This window comes from Tenrec ecaudatus, chromosome 7 (assembly GCF_050624435.1).
Source record: "Tenrec ecaudatus isolate mTenEca1 chromosome 7, mTenEca1.hap1, whole genome shotgun sequence".
Classification (NCBI taxonomy): Eukaryota; Metazoa; Chordata; class Mammalia; order Afrosoricida; family Tenrecidae; genus Tenrec; species Tenrec ecaudatus.
In genome coordinates, this window is record NC_134536.1 from 137,267,929 (window position 1) to 137,274,464 (window position 6,536).

Here is a 6,536-nt window from a genome sequence, read left to right on the forward strand (position 1 = left end):
ACGCATGGAATAGCCGTGGTGTCTGGGACTATGAGGCCGCCAGTCATTTCATGAATTTCTTCACAAAAGCCTATATGTTCTTGCTGGGCAGCATCAATTCATATGGTGAGTCTTTGTGTTTGTGTGAACATATATAAAATATTAGGACACGTGGTCAGGAAAGACTCGTTCCTGGAGAAGAGAATAATGCTTGGAAAAATAGAGGGGCAGCGAAAAAAGAGGAAGGCCCCCAAGGAGATGGATGGACACCGAGGCTGCAACAATGGGCTCAGGCAGAGGAACAATTGTGAGGATGGCGCAGGCCGGGGCAGTGCTTCCTTCTGTTGTGCATGGCGTTGCTATGGGTCAGAACTGACTCATGGAACCTAACAACAAATAAAAGGCCAAACATAAATACTATGACAATTTCTAATAAACAGTAAGCAAGAGCTTTACTTTGATTATTAGATTGTTTGCTTGATTTTTAGAACTCATGCATTACTGGTCAAGATAGATGATGTTAAACCCACTGTGTTAGTCTGGGGAAACTCGGGAAACAAATTCAAAGAGACTCATGTGTATAAGAGAGAGCATTTTCTCTAAAGCGTAAGTGCACATTTAGAAAGCATCTCAACCCAGTGCTGTCCAAGCCCATCAGTCCAACATTAGTCCAACACCGATATACAAAGTCCTCCTCCATCTCACAAAATTCATGAAATGACGCTGACTGCAGGAGGAAAGATGAATCGGTGAGTGTGTAAGCATCTCAGCGCTGGCAGCGGTCTCCACACAGCTGCTCCAGCACCCAGGGCTGCATCAGGGTAGGTCCATGTGGCTTCTCCTCAGGGATATCTTTCAGGAAGTGAGCCTTGCCAGCTAAAGCAAGGAACTGGCTAAAGCAGCTACACCCTGGTCCGACCATCACAAAGCAAGAGACCTGAGAACTAGAAAGGCGAGGCTCACCAGGCCATTTATCCCTCCATCCTTCAATTAACCCCACATGTGTTTATTGGCCAGGTTGGCACAATAAACCTTAACTATCTCACCCACTTTGTAAAACAGGTCGATGATTTCTAAAATACAAAGAGTGTTTGGATATATTCCTGTGACCAGTGGCAGGAGGCAAGTTGTTTCCGTAATACATTTGACTTTGTCTTTGTGGGGTGCCTTCAAAACCCAGATCTGCTTAAACAGTGACTTCCAAGTGCATCTGCTGGGTCAGTTACACAGAGAGGTCAGTTCAGAAAGGTACAGCAACTTTTTTTTGAATCTCAAAAGAAAAATCCTGATAGATTTTCTTGAAAGATTCAAAATTATCATGGGGACTTATAAAGGATTTTGAAGAAAATTAAAAACAGCATTGTTCATTCTTTGAGAGAAGCAGGGGCTTCCTTCCCCGTGACAATTGCTTTGGGAAACCTTTCCCCATCTACCCGCCAGCCCTGACTTTGCCTGTTCAGGCTTCTTTTTCTTCCCCAAACTCAAAAACATGTTTTAAAGGAACAAAATGTGTGTCCCTCAATAATGCCCAAACTGCTGTTTTGATGTGATGTAAATCAAAAGCACAGATTCTTGGAGGCAGGGATCCAACACTCACTCCCATGGAGTTGATTCCGACTCATAACGAACCCTATAAAACAGGGTAAACTGCCCCGGTGGGTTTCTGACCCAGTAACTCTGTATTAAAGTGGAAAGTCCCATCCTTCTCCTGAGGAGCGGTGGTGGCTTTAAATTGCTGACCAGGGTAAGGTCTCGGCCACCGGGGATCCTTGGAGGGAGGGCTAGCGATGGAATAGTGTCTTCAAGTGTACAGGCCGACATGGAGGGTGGGTTGAGAAACGATAGCTTCACATTTTGATATTTTTTGCTCAATGAAGGTTTCCATGATTTTGCAGCAAAATGTTATGACTTATCTTAATATCCTGTTATTAGGAGTGTGAACGCGTGGCAGCTTGGAAGGGTCTAGTCCAATAAAAAATACAAATGTCACATGAATGATAGCTCCAGCCAAAATCCACTATTGACAGCATTCCTAAAATATCAGCTGTGTATGAGCCAGAGGAGACTAAAATTGAATGCTTGTTGTTCCAGGATTTAGAATCTATTGCCAAATTCTTTTTTTAACCCTCCCTCTTCCTTTTTCCCCCCTCCCTTTTTCTGTCTGTGCAAGACCTGCAGCTGCTAAAATCTACTTTGCCTTTAATTAACTATGTTCCCTCCAACCAAAAAGAAAAATCTTTTTTTAAGTAATAAATTTGTCTTGGTTATAAATATTCTGTATATAAAATATTCCATAAAATATATGAGATGATATCATATTGCAGGATATTATTTTTATACTGAGCATGGGAATGTGAGTTTACATTGGTTTAGCCTTCTGGGTGCTTTGATTAATTCAGTGTTTTCCTCCTAAGCATTTGTATGCTAGATAAATTCTCACATGTGTGCTCAAAATTGCATAGAAAAACTGTGTTATACAACATGAAGAGTATAATCACTGACACTGAATTATACATGTAGAAGTTGTTGAATAGGTGACTTTTGTTGTGTGTATTTTTGCCAGAACGGGAAAAGAATTACATGAATAACAATGATTATGAGGACAAAGAAAATGTTCTAAAACTGATGTGGTACAGATTGCACAATGCTTCTTGATATGGTTGAACTGTTGAGTTGTATGATATGTGGACAAGGTGCCAATAAAACTGTTTAAAATCTGGGGAAAAAATGAGAGGTTGTGGCAGGCAACGCGGCGGCGATGTCCGCGAGCCAGGCGAGTGCCGCGGCGGCAGCGGCGGGGCCTCGCGCGCGGCAAGGCGGCCTAGGCTTCGGCCTCCCTCCGCTTCCCGGGAAGCGGGCCGGCGGCAAGCGCGGGAGCAGCAGCAGAGGCGGAGGCTCTGGCGCGTCTCTCACCTCAGCCTCTGCCTGAGCCGGGGGCAGGCCCGGCGGGCGGCCCGGGTGGCTGGAGTGGGGTGTGCTGCCCGAGGATGGGAATTCTCTTCACCAGGATATGGAGACTGTTCAATCACCAGGAGCACAAAGTTATCATTGTTGGGCTGGATAATGCAGGGAAAACTACTATTCTTTACCAAATTTCTATGAATGAAGTTGTACATACATCTCCTACAATAGGAAGTAATGTAGAAGAGATAGTGGTTAATAATACGCATTTCCTAATGTGGGATATTGGTGGCCAAGAATCTCTTCGTTCTTCCTGGAACACTTACTATACTAACACTGAGTTTGTAATAGTTGTTGTGGACAGTACAGACAGAGAAAGGATTTCTGTCACTAGAGAAGAACTCTATAAAATGTTAGCACATGAGGACCTAAGGAAAGCTGGATTGCTGATTTTTGCTAATAAACAAGATGTTAAAGAATGCATGACTGTAGCAGAAATCTCCCAGTTTTTGAAGCTCACTTCTATTAAAGATCACCAGTGGCATATCCAAGCATGCTGTGCTCTTACTGGCGAGGGACTGTGCCAAGGACTTGAGTGGATGATGTCACGACTTAAGATTAGATGATCTCTGCTGACCTCGTCTCATGGACTTTGTGCAAACGAAGTGCTGGACTTTACCTGGAAGCTGCAACAATGAATGGTTTAGATATATTTATAATAAACGGATTCAAACTTTTTCTAGAAGAAGAAAAACTAAGACCACTTATTTGGGGGGAAAAAAAAGACGACGAAGTCTCACCTTTCGATTTGCTTTTTCATCAGTTCTTCCAAAGTAAGGTCTAAAGCTGTGATTGACTTTTCCCCTCAGAATCAGTCCTCTCGGGACCGTGGGTAGCCTCTGGTAAGTACAAAGGAGAGGAAGACATTTTTAACTTGGAAAACTTTGTTTTCAGTACCACCCTCCCTAGTTGAGCGCTGTTCTCTTCTTGTTCCATTAAGTCGAAGTACAAATCAGCACAGATACTGTTTCCGATATTTTAAAATGTAATGTTGCTTTTGAAAAGTATTTTACATAAGGTTGTGTATGTTTTGTGTATATACCTCAAGTTCAAGTTAATAGCATTGACTTATGTTCTAAAGAAATTTTGTGAATAACAAAAAAATGATAACATCTTCAATTACAACCATAATAACATGCGTGTTGACATTGGTGTTAAGTGTCATTTTGTACTTTTCCCCTTATGTTCATTGTATTATACTGACCAATCTCCAGAATCATTGAGCTCCTTTGAAAGCAAATAGAGTAGAGGAAGACAGCTTGAAAAAAAAAAAAAAAAAAGAGAGGTTGTAAAGTTGAATTGGGGGGGGGCAGGGAGTCTACCACAGTAACAGAAAAGAAAAACATTCTGAGTTTTCATATAGTGAATGAATAAATGGTGGTATACTCATTCAAAGGAACAATGAGCAGAGTTTTGCGTAAATGAACTAAGACAACCCACAGAGACAGGAACAAAGCAACCAACCCATAAGCCCTAGTGGCAGTGAGAATGTAGAAAGTTACAAGAACCATCACAGTTAACAGGACAAGAAAGAGTCTTTAAATGAAATAAACTCAGAAAAATCTTATTTTTAAAACGTTCAAATAGAAATGAAGATCTAGACAAGTTCTTAAAATGCCATATCCCAGAGACATAGCTGAGGACAGTTTCTACTCTTCTCTCTTGGACCATCGGTTGAATCTGAACATTGGTGGAAGGAAGATTGGACCTGTCATGAAAAAAGAGACTTTTGAGGGGGTGAGGTTAATGAGGCAGTGAGCTTGTGTGATGAACTAGGACCTAGGGAGTCTCCAAATATAAAACTCCTTTCCTCTCAACCGATTCTCCTTTCAGAACTTATACTGAGTTTATGACTTGTGTGTCGTACACTTGAGAGGCATATAAATCAAATTAAGTCAAACTCGTTGCCATCTGGTAGATTCTGACTCACAGTGACCCTACAGGACAAAATAGAACTGCTGCCTAGACTTTCTGAAACTGTAAACTTTTATGGGAACAGACAGCCTCCTCGTTCTCTGATGGAACAACGGACTTTGTGGTTAGAGAACCAACGGGCAGTTCACTCTGCCACCAGGGCTCCCTGTGGGAGGTAAGCTAAAGGCAGAAAAGCATCTCTGTTGTTTCATGAAACAAACACCAACAAGGAAGTCCACGTTATGAATACTTTCAACCATTTTGACCTAATTGACATTAATAACTGACATGCATGTTGACTGTATTCAATAACTACAGAATATATTGACTCATTTTAATTGCACAAAGCATATCTGAAAAATAGATGGCATATTAGGCCAGAAAACAAGTCTCAGTAAAGTTCACAGGATTGACATAATATAGGACATATTTCCTGGCTACAAATTTATTAGATTGTAAACCATTAAAGTTGAAAAGAAGCTCAATGCAATTCTAAATAATCTGTGGCGTGTCAAGGAAGAAAACTAAAGGAAAACCAGAATTTCTTTTTAAGGGATATTAAACAGCTTCCCCAAATCCCCAACCTTGTCACAGTGGAGTGGAGTGAGCAGCTCTACTGACCTCCTACACTTCTCACTCACCAAGGAACAGGACTTTGGTTATCCCAGAGTCTCAGCTTTCTTCCCTTCTCCCCTCCTGTTTTCATTAGTTCCATGTTTTTTTCTCCTTCAGCACAGGTAAATGTATTGGTGATTGAGATAAAGTTTATTGTGCTAACCTGGCCAATAAACACATGTGGGGTTAATTGAAGGGTAGCGAGATAAATGGTTTGGTGAGCCTTCTAGTTCTTGGATCTCTTGCTTTGTGATGGTCAGATCAGGGTGTAGCTGCCTTAGCCAGGTCCCTTCTTCAGTTGACAAGGCTCACTTCCTGCAAGACATCCCCGAGGAGAAGCCACGTGGACCTACCCAGATGCGGCCCTGGGTTCTGGAGCAGCCATGTGGAGACTCCTGCCAGCACTGAGATGCTTACATGCTCACTGATTCATCTTTCCTCCTGCAGTCAGCATCATTTCATGAGTTTTGTGAGATGGAGGAGGACTTTGTGGATTGGTGTCCGACATATGTTAGACTTGTGGGCTTGGGCAGCACTGGGTTGGGATGTTTTCTTCTTCTTCTTTTTTGTGTTAAATAGCTGTTTTACTGGTGTGTGGGGGTTTTCCAGGAAAACCAGAAGACCTGCTAGACAAATTCTAAAAGAGCTGTAACACTTGGGATGTTTTCTTGATGTGCACTTAGCCTTCATATAAAACTCTCTCTCTTATACATATGCGTTTCTGTGGATTTGTTTCTCTAAAATACCCAGACTAACACTGATAGTTTCCACAAACACCTATACCTTCCGGAGAGGCAATTATGCTTCACAGACAGAAAGGCGGTTATCCCTTTGTGAATGTGCTCATGATATACTTCTTCACCCTAAGTACCACCCCTTGCTTCTGGGGCTGAACTTCCACTGCTGATACTGTTGCTCTGAGCTATCTAGATATCCACTGTGAGCCTCCTCTTCCTGACCTGAGGAAAATGCCATCTCAGCCCTGCCTTGAATAGCTCTATCCTTCTAGACAGCTTCTTAAGCTCTCTGGGTCCTAGGTTCCCACACATCAGATGTTGGGGTCAAAA

General features: G+C 42.2%; 1 non-coding gene and 1 pseudogene across 1 annotated transcript; one reads left to right on the top strand and one right to left on the bottom strand.

Moving 5' to 3' along the window:
• Positions 1 to 2,728: 2,728 nt before the first annotated feature.
• On the top strand, positions 2,729 to 4,199 carry LOC142453670 (ADP-ribosylation factor-like protein 5A pseudogene; annotated as a pseudogene).
• Positions 4,200 to 6,065: 1,866 nt separating this feature from the next.
• Positions 6,066 to 6,126, bottom strand: LOC142453975 (U7 small nuclear RNA). Its single transcript, XR_012785520.1, has one exon. It is a non-coding gene; the product is annotated as a U7 small nuclear RNA (small nuclear RNA).
• Positions 6,127 to 6,536: the final 410 nt, after the last annotated feature.